General features: G+C 31.5%; 1 pseudogene; it reads right to left on the bottom strand.

The window, feature by feature from the left end:
• Positions 1-1,712: 1,712 nt before the first annotated feature.
• On the bottom strand, positions 1,713-9,538 carry LOC114929313 (uncharacterized; annotated as a pseudogene).
• Between the last annotated feature and the right edge of the window lie 3,081 nt (positions 9,539-12,619).

Below are 12,619 nucleotides of genomic sequence, written 5' to 3'. Positions count from 1 at the left end.
AATGTAAATCTTTTTATTCACAACGTTTCTTTCTTCTCTAATTTAATGTAAACAGCGAGACATCTCCTTAGGTAAGAAACTGTAGCTCAAGAGGATCAATAATCATAGAGCTTTTATATTATTTAAATCCTTCTTTTAGCATGCATTTTCTAATGTGATAATGGAAAATTATACGCTATTCAATATTACATACATCTGCCGCAAGTGCAATTCAATTTCTGCTAGTCTATTCGCATGATAGCGATCGTACTGGTCTCAATACGTGACCCAATATGTTCGCCGAAGCTTAGAATGCCTCGCTCGCTTATTGAGCTAGACCTATATACACGCAATCTATCCATTTATTTGTTCTGCCTACACTTCCGAATTACCGTTGCTATTCCGTAAGTAATAACACTTTCGATTACACAAAGTTAAAATAGCATCTGTAATAGGAATGTAAAATACATAATTGAATATTTCTATAAATCAGAGTTTATGAATATAACACAACACATATATGTACATACAAAAAAGTTTAAAAAAAATTTCTTAAAGTTTTATGAAGAAAAGTGATTTGATGGGAATTATCGAAGGAATTGTATGACATATCTAAATAATAGCTGACATTTTTTATTTAGAACATAAATTATTTGACATTAGAATTAATAACATATTGAACCTTTATAAAAAATTTATTAAAATTCGATACAATAAATATTTTAAAGAAAAGGTAGAATTATTAAATAAGTATTCACAAAATGTATTAACTATATACAAGAACATATGGTTGCATTTATTAATATAAAACGATAGTAACAAAAATTTAGTTGAGCAGTTTTTTCGGAAATTTTTAGAAGAGACAAATATTGAAGAATTGGAGACTGCTATAAAGTTTTTAGTTAAAACAAAGTGAAATTTTTTTAATAATATGCGTTATCATGATAAAATTATAAACATGATAGATGATACATTTCTGGAATTACATGGTAATCAATCACTATTTAGTTTAAACTAAGTTACAAAATAAGCCAAGTATTGCAGTTGACAAAATGATATCTGACCTCAAGTAATATATTTCTCCAAGTGAAAAAAAGGATATTAAACATTTTGTGGCTTTGCTAGACGAATTTATTAAAGCCAAGAATTTTCTAAATAACACTCGAAAAAAATATTTGCAAGAAATTTAGTACTTGTTATTCCAAATCATAAATACTATGCACGAGATTTTATAATATCAAACAAAATATATTATTTTTTTAATATATGTGATCAAAGTGCCTTTAATGAAATTCCACTAAAATTTTTTAGAAAAAATTTAAAGAAAGAAAAATCTGTTTTACGCAGATGTAGAAGTTTTTTGAATCGCTAAGTATGACTATAGAGTAAGATTTGCATAATAATTTGTTTAAATAATGGTAGAAGGTTGAATATTAAAGTAGTGTTAATTACCCATTAAATCGCTTATGGACACAAATAAAAAAATATTAAAAAATGAAAAAAATTAAATATTGTTAATAGTTCTACATTTGTGCTAAATATGAAAAAAATCAGAGTGTAATACTTGGGTAGATTTACTTGTATCAAATAGAGTTCTCGTATTTCTATAATTTTCACAGATCGAAATAAAAATAAAATTTAAAAATGACAAATATTTATTCAACAATTATAACAAGGGAAAACAATGCGAGATAAACATTTCTTCGTTTTATAGATTTAAAATTTTAATACCTTCAGTGAGATTTGTGTCCATGACCGCCGTACGTACTCCCGTGATGGTTATTACCGCCCGAGTTGTGCACATGAGCAAAAAATCCTCCGTGCGGATCGACATAGTAAGTCACGGTCCTGATATTACCTCCTGGTTCCTTGATAATGTACTCACCGATGACCTTTTTCCCTGTGGTTAAAAAAAAACCCACGTGTAACATGAACTTGTACGGCCAACGTTATACATAGTTGACCGTTCGCAAACGTGTATTAATTGTGGAGAATTGGAGATGCGGATCATCGATATTAACGTAAAATGCACGTGTGTACCGTCCACATATTATGTTACGTCAATACCACTACCGCCACAATGTTTAATTAAAATGGAGCGCGCGTTAAAGCGTACTACCGTGTAATCCGACTCCATCATTTATAATCTTTAACTATCACACCGCGGCCATTGTGCTAGATGCAAATAAACGGGAGAGACGATGAGAAAAAAAAAACAAGTTTTCCGCCTCCCGACTTATTGCGATTCAGAGTTGCGCTTTCGAATATCTTTCGCCAAGATCCGCCAAACAAACTTTGATCGAAAATTTCAGAAACTTCAGTAACCGCAACATTTTCCAAGCTATTGCGCAAACACCGTAAAAAAATTCAACAACTTTTTGCATAGTTACACAAATTTCAATAAAATTCATGTAAAATAATTTACGATGTTTAATCTACCGTTAAAAATGATTGGAAAAAGGTAAACAGCGTATATATAAAATATTAATATTTATAATTCCTTTAACTTTAACATAAAAACAAGATAATACTAGTATGTCATAATTTTAATTTAATTTCATTTAAATGATTATTAAATCTCAATCATATTCGCGTACAAAGCGTTTGTAATGAGTTATCTTTTAAAACCGTGTTTACACAAACAAGTTATTATCTTTGACTTTATGTAAATTACGAATTCAGCTTACCGTCTCTTTGCTCTTTTTGTCCATGAAAATCGCCAGTGTGATGATCCTCGACACCATACGAGAACTCATACTTGGGATACGCGACGTAATCTACATGATGATGACCGTGCTTATCGCGGACAACTATTTCATGGCCGGGTCCTTTGACTGGTCCATAAAAATGCGCGAAACTGTGAGCGTGCTCTGTCACACCACTTTGGATCGCTACAAGAGCCAATATAGCCAACAGTGAAACAAACTGTTGACAAAAATAATTGGCAATTATACATACTTTTATATAGAAAACAGAAAATTTTAATATCTAACAGTCTAATATAAGTAAGAACCTTCACTTTATGAATTGCACGAGTAAGTTGCGATAAACAAATATCCATGATTTAATAAAGTTTAAGTCAATATGCAAAACAGTTGTCGTAAAATTACAGTTGCGATAAAATAAAATATAACATCAGGATTAAAGACATGCTGAATGCAACACAGAGATTATTTTATAAAAGCAGGTATTATTTAAATGGATTATTAAAAGTCTTAATAACAGAGAAATTTATTCATTCATAAGAATCATATTATTTAATAGATATTTTAAAATACAACAACGTAAAATGGTTTTGCATTTTGAAGACACATTTATAGAGATTTATATGAACATTAAATAGCTAGAAAATATATTGCAATTATAAATTGTAATAATCGTCTTGCCGATTAATCGAACATAAAGATACAAACCTTCATAGCTATGTTTTCGGTGTTTAGTGATTCCTAAATGCGAATGATACGTCTGTCGATATCGATGGAGATTTATATAACGCGCGCCAGTATTCGTTTTTGCCCGGAGCATTTCGCCACTGTTATTTATAGTAGACATACAGAACTGTCCCTGTGAGAGTGACAAAAAGTACATGAACCAATCACTTTCCTATGCATAAGATTAAGCATTCCTGCGCTGAAACGCCTTTATAGGTAAATGCCATGCATGTGGATGCCTGGTTTCACTAGAGTATAATAATCGATTTCGCTCTATCGATTGTGTCATAGACGACTTTTTCTCTCAAAAGTCTCGCGAAACAATTCGTTTTTATTAGGATAGATCAAGAGGATCAAGCGCGGCAAAATATTTCAATATGACGATATGGATCATTCGAGATACGAAGAAAATTGGTTTTCTCATTCAAACAGATAGTAGTATTGAATCTTTATTTGTCCAAAAATTTTCATGTTTTAAATAATTTTTTCTAGATAATTATAAATATATTTTAGATCAATTTCAGAAATTTTTAGATAAACTAAATTTTTTTATAATCTGAATTATCATTTTTCGTAAATAAAATGACTCGACTCATTTGATCTCGTATAAAAATATTTAATCTCAATTATTTACTAAATAAATCTTTTTAAGAAATCTGAGAATTTTTAAATGGAGATTACATAATAATGAAATATTTACAAAAATATTAACTGATTAATTTATATAATATTAAAAAATATACTAATATTATATATAATATATAACAAAAATAGAAATTATATTAACAATTTTTTTGCAGAGATCTGTTTGAATATAAAAATTTTTAGATAAGTCAAAGTAATTTTGACAATAGAATAAACATTGTATCATTTTCTTCAACAAAAATAACAATTTTCGATTAAATTGTATCACTGATTTCATATATCACCATTAGTTTATATCAAAATCTCTATCGTTCTTGAAATTTACGTAGTGTTTCATTATCACAAAATTTCGTATCACTTTGCATCGCGCTTAAGCCGCAAATTACAATAATCGATTGATGCTACAAATACATTATGTGTCGTCATCGTGAAATTCAAACTCGGATGATATGCTTGATATCAGAGGTTTAACCTTATCGTCCATAACTCCGCTATTGACAAAAGAACAAAGTGAACGTGTGTTGCATATTCGATGCACCAAATAAAGTCAAGCCTTCGATTGCACAGATCAAAGGATATTTCCGTCATAATATATGTTATAGAATGAAATCTTGTTTTGATTATTTTGTATACAGTACAATACACACACACGCACACGCACGCACGCGCGCGCACGCACACACACACACACACACACACACACACACACACACACACATATATATCTGCGAAGTAATTCGCATAATCCTGCTAAAAGCTGTTTTAATTGCGAAGCAATTTCTAAGCTGCTTTCCTCGCGGAAGATATAGATTTCGCGGGACTATGTAACTAGGTAACTAGGTTCCAGACTAAAGCCTGAAATAATTGCCCTCGGAACTGTCTCATGCTCAAAAAAAGGTTGTTTCACGCAGTCAACTCGTAATTCGTCCATTTGCTCCAATAATTTGCGACCGTATCGATCCGCGCCGAGCCCTGCAACGCGCATTTATACGCGGAACGTTGCATCGCCTTCGTACGTGCACGTATGGATGCACGTACGGGACGCCACGTTAATGATATTCGAGGCTTACGTGTCCTCTTCATATCATTTCATCTGATTTATTATCTTTTATAATTATTTGGCCGATCGAACATAATAGTTCTTCTTGCAAATCTGGTTTTGTTGATGCAACAAATTACATTGATTCATGATAATCATAACAATATCGATATTATGCTTAATTTGCACATTTCAAATGTTATTGTAACAAAAAACAAAATTAAAGATTAATATAAAACAATATTTTTGAAATATAAAACATAAAAATATCTTTATAAGTTCTATTCTTCATCTGGATTTAAATAATTTTATTACAAAAAATAATAATTTACGTATATATTTATTAAGATTATACTTGAAAAATTTAACTCTCTTTCTCTCTCCTCCTCTCTCTCTCTCTCTCTCTTTTTTTTTTAATGTTATAAAATAGAAATAAATGTGTTATATATATATATATATATATATATATATATATATATTATATGTTCTTTTAAAGTTTATATTTCATAGATTCAACTAGAGTGTTTCTGCTTTATTAAATTAAAATAATTGTTAGATTGGCGAACAAATAAATAAATGCATATGTGTTTTGTTATTTCTGATAACTTATTGCAAATATGTTAATTATATTTATACGGAAGACACAAGTAAAAAATTGTATACATTTTAATCTTGCACATTTATTTTATTCTTACGCTATGTTATCGCCAAATGGATTAGTCTTCTTTTGTTCTGTCATAATTTAGTAGTCTTAACATACTGCTTCAATTAATCGCATATAGATAACAAGGTCTTACAACAGATTAGTAATCACGAAGGCGCGAGTAATATGTTTGGCATTACAACGCCTTTATATAAGACAGTAAAATATCGAATAAGAATATCTATTTGCCGACAAGACGTGTGAGAACTGTTTATATTATACTTCAGTAATAATGAATAATTTAAACAAATACCATTATATATTTTCTTTATTATAATATATTACGATTATCATCATATTTGCCTTATCAAATGATTAGAAAATTGCTAGTACTAATTTTTAAAATTGATTAAAATATTCAAGGTTAAAAACACAATTTTTTAATACAAAATATTTATAATCAAAGGTATGAAATATTTTTTCTAGAATTATTACTTAGCTAATCATATTTATATTTATCTCTCTCTGTATTATACCTTACCAATTATAGAAACGGAATCTTTTATAGAAACATTGTCGCTAATGTGATCAGCATGCAAGAATATCATTATCTATACTAGATAGTATTGTTTTCATATGCACGAATTAGTGATCCGAGAACAGATTAATCGTGTCTAATCTTGTTTCCGTGATATTATCAGTCTATTGAAATGTACTGCCATTTTCTCTTATCTCTATATTTTCTTCATGTTAAATCATTCTCTATAGAATTTAATATTGGATGAAAGAATGTACTTTGCTACGAAATGTCTTCAATATAAATTTCTACATTTATTTTAACAATAAAGAAAACATAAGTTAATGGAGCTTTCAATTTTGACTGTAGATAGACATTGGAAGAAAACGAGAAAATTTAATAATTGATATGCATAGAAAATTTATAAATAAGTATTTAAATGAAACATTTTAGTATTTTTGTGAGAATAGTAGCAGATTTCGAACTACGCGACAAATAAAAGTTTAAATAGCCATTGAGCTCTAAAATTCTAGCCATGAGAGCTGCGCAGCATCTCTCAGTGTACTTTTATTTATATCACCATTTATTCTTTAAAAGCGTTCGAGAGACAAAGTTAGTTTTGCTTTTATTTTCAAAATAAGAAAGAAGAAACTTTTATTATTATTCAAAATATCACTTCGCTTATTCTTTTATTATTATACCGATGATAGCAACAATAACGATTCGAACAGATTGTAGCAAGACGAAACCGAAAACGAAGATTATAAGCTTGGAAATGTTGTTTCGCAGTCAGCTTTGGTCGCTCGACCAGAGAAATTCAACGTTTCTATCTCAACGGAAACCTATATATACAACCATAGTTTCCCCGCTAAGAGAACTTAATAGAAATTGTCGAAGCGTTTGCGCGATGCGATTATCCGCGTTAGAAACCGGCGACGAGATTGGCAACGAAATTGGCAACGAAATTGGCAACAAAATTGATCAGTCCCCCCAGATCGGTATAACAGAATGACCAACCGATCTCCTTACAGAACGACCCCAATTCCGTTTGTCCGCGATTGTTCAAGCACGGAATTTCGGCCTTTGCTCCTTTCTCTCTCTCTCTCTCTCTCGATTCCCCGATCGTTTTCCTGCCTGCTATCGGTGAATTTTGCACCTCTACCGCTTTTCGACAACCTGGACCACCGTCGGATTCCGTGCTGACTCGAGAGGTCAATGACGCGTGCGCGGAAACGTGATTGGATAAAAACATGTTGCGGCCCTCGCTGATGAGAGCTGCGATCGGCCAACTCGACGCATTCAGTCAGCAGAAATCGAGGAGCTCCGCTTGTACCGATTAAACGAAATCGCGCTGTCGCGGTAAAACCGGGAGTGAATTTTGCAAAAGGGTCTTACTTCGTAAATTAAGAAGTGGGTTCTGGGACATTCCAACGTTGATGCAATTTTGATATAGAAATAAATTAATGAAACACATCTTGTTAGATATAACCTTCGCACTTCGCATTTCCTTTGGGGTATTTAGGAAGTTTACTGTATTATTTATTCTATCATAATCTATCAAAATATCATATAAGATATGCAATTATCATTAGACATCAATGTCTGGGATTTTTCGACTGATATTGTTTATTTCTAATTATTCTTATAATTATTATTGTATTTGTAATTCTTTTTTATAAGAAAGTAATTTCTTAAAAATCCAACATTGTAGACTTTGAAATATGTTTGTCCAATTTTATACTAAAGTGCAGACAAAGTTTAAGTATACAATCGAGAGTATAACTTGATAACTTTAGAAGTAGATTGGCCAATTAATGAATAAATTTTTTAATTAAGTTCTGTACGATCGTACAAGGAAACTTAAAATTGCGCCTGCATAATTTGTAGCATTCTTGACGATATTTGTCAAAGTAATATCGAGCATTACTTCTATCGGTATCCAATGCAACACATGTAAATGATATTTCTTATACAGAACCCAGAAATGGTATTTATACTGAATGAAGATATAACAGAAACTCTTGGGTACCTATACGTTTCAATTAAATTCGCGTTCACGCAGACATTTACACGTTTCCCAGGTTGTATCGGGATAGCTTTGCCGTAAGCTCTGTGCATTTCATTCGCCGGCTTTGCTGCCGAGCTTTCCAACGAAAACGTAATAAACTCTCATCCTCCTTCCTCAGTATCAGTCACAATTAAATTCAACAGGCGCACGCGGATATTAGTGACCGCGAAGAAGCTCTCGCTTTTTCGCAAAGCGTGCCAGAAAAGTGGCGGGTATTCTCAACAGACCGGAAGTACAGGCAAGAATCTTTCCTTCTCCTCTCGTAGTTCTAATTAAGAGCCAAACTAGATATCCAATTACTTCGAGATTCTAATTAAGAGCACGAGATCGAGTTGCGTTGCGCTCCCTCGCTGATCCCGGATCAGTTCGTGCTATACATATCTGAAATTGCTACATCGATACTTTGCAGAGATTTTAGTATTAATAAGAAATATTATAAATAATATCAAAACTATATATATATATATTATTTCTCAAGTTAATATTTAACAGCAATCTCTTTAGCTGCTTAATCTTTTAATATTAAAAGTATCAGAGCAATATGAAAAGTCTTTATTGTAATTATAATGTTTATGCTTATCTTTCCAGAATATCTTCTCATAATGACAACATATTATTGATCTGAGAAAATAACGAGCATGCGTGATTATATGAATACTGTAATATCTTCTATATGATCAAAATCTCTATATGATTAATTTTACATATAGAACTGTCATCATTCTCTAATTTTTTGAACAATATATAATACAAGAAAAAATTTGAAAATTTTTTTAAAATTTAGAAAAACTTGGGAAAATAGAGTGATTATTTCACATTTTTTTGTATATTGAATAAACAATTTTGATTTTTAAAATGTTTGATCAATCTGAAGAAATTTAAAATTTAAAATGATAAAAAAATTATTTTAATGTACTTTACAATGCTATAGATACGATAATGTGCATTGGAAAAAGTTTTATTCCGCTCAAAACAATATCCATCAAATTTAAACACTTATTTTTAACCTGCGAGAGTACAAGGATAATTGCCCGCGAATCGATATTTCTTTCACCAACAGATGTAATTACACTCTTCGAGTGATCGATTTCATGAATTAAGCGAGAGACATTTACTTACCGCATCTTCCTCGTACATCCTAAGGAAAGTCCTTAACAACGACAGCGACAAAGATAACGCGGGCAATCAATTTCTGTAAAGCGACGAAGAGGGACATTTCGTCTGTATAAGTGACCGGGATGTTGTTCGTGAAATATCGTTCGCTGTTAAAGGCAAATTGGTAACCGCGAACAATAGGAACAGTTAATCCTTTAAGTCTAATCGCAAAAAGATCATGCGGAAAGCATTCATTTTCATTACGACTCGCCGCACAGGGGTGCGCTTAGCAGAAAAATATCGCGAAGGGGGCGAAAGAAACTCCGCCATTATTCCCTCCCCTGAATACATGTGCCAAAACGGGAACTCGTGCCACGAGAACGCTTTTATCACATAAAGACCTCCAAAACATGCCGCGCTCGTACTTTACGGTCACGAATGCGCGATACTTTGTTCAACGCGGCGATTCGTTTTACGGAAACTCTCGCGATCAACCCTTCGTCGGTCGATGAGATCGGCGAAACTTGAAATTGGATCGATCCCGCTTGTAGACCGAGCTTGTAGCTACGAGACTTAGCCCGCGGCCAGGTAAAACTGCTGAGCCCTTCTCGTGTTATTCTTCACGTTATACATTGTAGTTCTTTGCCCGAGCGTGGAGATCATGAAAGGTTAATATCCGTCCACTTTCCGCAAATTGGATATCAAAGAGAGGGAGAGAGCTTTGAGCTCTCTCGCGATAAAAAGTGCCATTCAGGAAATTTCTGGTTACTTGATGCGAATATTTAAAAAAAATTTTTTTTACATCGAATATTGCTTGAAATTATAGTACATTATATATATATATTCATTTTTCTTTACTATTGATCGTATCATTTTTAATCTGACGCTTTCTCATTCACTTACTTAACTTATAAAATATAGAAAGCATCTCTCTGTGAAAAATGAGCGGAAGATCGATAAGTTTGTACTATAACATTTTATAAATGGTTTTATGAAGATGGATAGAGTATTTTCTCTTATTAAAACAACCATTATACAATATTGCTTTCTTAAGTTCTTATTCAATCGATACATTTTAAACACAAAGCAATTGCTACATGTATTAATATTATAGACAAGGATATTGAAAACTTTAAGTAAGAATATACTATATGTCGTTCTTCTAATTACGGCAAAACATTTTGATGTGACTTAATTTTGAAATTTTTAAACAAATATACAATACATTATATAGAAAGTTATTTATCATTTAAAATAATAAATGCTAAATTGTGTGTATGTAATATACATTAGCATTGTTATATTTTTTATATTGTCAATGTAATATATAGTATTACAATAATTATTTATAATAAAGTTTTAATAGGATATAATTATTATTCAATTTATGCTTAAATTTATACATCACGATCATGATTTTACATATAAATATTTATTATTTATTACTAATTAATGTATGCAGAATTTTCTAGAAAGTTATTTATTATTTGTTGCTAATGATTAGTGGCTTTAAATGCATTAACGCTTATATTTTCCATGCTATCAATTGATATGTAATATTATAATTATCATATCTAACAATGTTTTAATATGCATAATTATCGCATTGAGATACTTCAAGTTTATTTATTATACAGTCGCTATTTTAACTCTACGTATAATAACAGAATTTATTATTAGTCTTTCCGGTTTAATCGTTATTTAATCGTATTACATAACATATATAAATTCATTACACGCGGTTTGTACTAAAAATCATTTTCAGCGCGCGGCAAAGTTCGCAACATTTTCTATAGTAATACTTTCCGGGATGTGCAATTATTCCAACGTCACCGACCGTAACGCGCGCACAAAAGATCCGCAACACCTTCCACGCAATTTTGTTCGCGAGAATACGTAATTATAAGTGACGTGTGCATGCCTTCGACCGACTCGCTACACAACACGAATTTCCCTTACGTTCATATATGTATATGTATTGTGACGTAACGCGCGGTTCGTATCCATCAACTCGCGGTGAACGAATATACCGTACTATCGACTTTAGTTTAACTTCACAAAGGCCGTGTGTTGCTTCCTTTACGCGGAAACCGCCGATGGACTTGTTCCAGGAGCGAAAAGAACGGAGCGTTATAGTTGACCACGATCCCTTTCCCGAGTATATATAGCCAAAAACGATCCCTCTTAACCATTAATTTGTTTGCCGCGGTTGGTCCCGATACCGCACTGTGAAAGGTGTGTGACCGGTCGGGGTCACGGAAATGATAATAATTCTTTGAAACAACGACCCCGGGCACACGACCCTTCGTCACTGCCAGATGCGAATTGCCATCGCGCTTTTACGGAAAAGTAACGGCTCGGAAATAATAAATGTATACTAATGTATACTAATTTTCATGGTCTATTTTCTACCTCTATCAGCGCGATCTATATCATCACTTTTTATAGTGTTGGAAATAAATAGAAGACTCGGATATATATAAATTCCTAATGTTTCGTATACTTTCTTAAAACAAGGAAAAAGAAAACAGTATACGATATATACAATGTACGTTTGGATAAAATTGTTTTTACTGAAACAAGACTTATTCTTATGTCTAAAAGAATATTCTATTATTACGATGTGATAACTATTTGTATTTCGATGATTTTTAATTTGTCATAATTGAATTTCATCTGTTTGAAGTTTTATATGAGAAAGATAAAGTTACGAATCTCTCTTTTTTATATCAAGTTTCAAATAGATTTATTATAAAATTAATAAAAGACAAAACACGGATATTGTAAACAGCAAAACAAACATGTGTCAATACATTGGTTGAATAACCAGATATCACTGCAATATAATTTATTGAGAATTTATTGCGCTTCTCTCTCTCTTCCTGTCTTTCTCTTTCTGATTGCCGTGTATTTGTATGATATATCTGGCATTGATAGAATTGTAATCTGTCAATGAGATTGTATGTCAAATATCTGTTCTAACACGATCAATAACAGTAGCTTTCAAAGACTATGAATTTTGAGCATGATTATTTATTATCATTCAGATAATTTCTGATTGAAATAGCTTATTAATTCCATGCAAGTTTGAGAAATAATTCCTATGTTACTGATGAGGGATAACTTTTTAAATTGCGATAATAAAAAACGCTACATTAGACTATTTATTTTTAAAATATCATTGATATGTTAATTAATTGAA

The sequence above is a fragment of the Nylanderia fulva genome, unplaced genomic scaffold, assembly GCF_048542155.1.
Source record: "Nylanderia fulva isolate GAGA-0341 unplaced genomic scaffold, ASM4854215v1 Scaffold3, whole genome shotgun sequence".
Taxonomy (NCBI): domain Eukaryota; kingdom Metazoa; phylum Arthropoda; class Insecta; order Hymenoptera; family Formicidae; genus Nylanderia; species Nylanderia fulva.
This window is presented reverse-complemented; position numbering and strand designations above follow the sequence as displayed.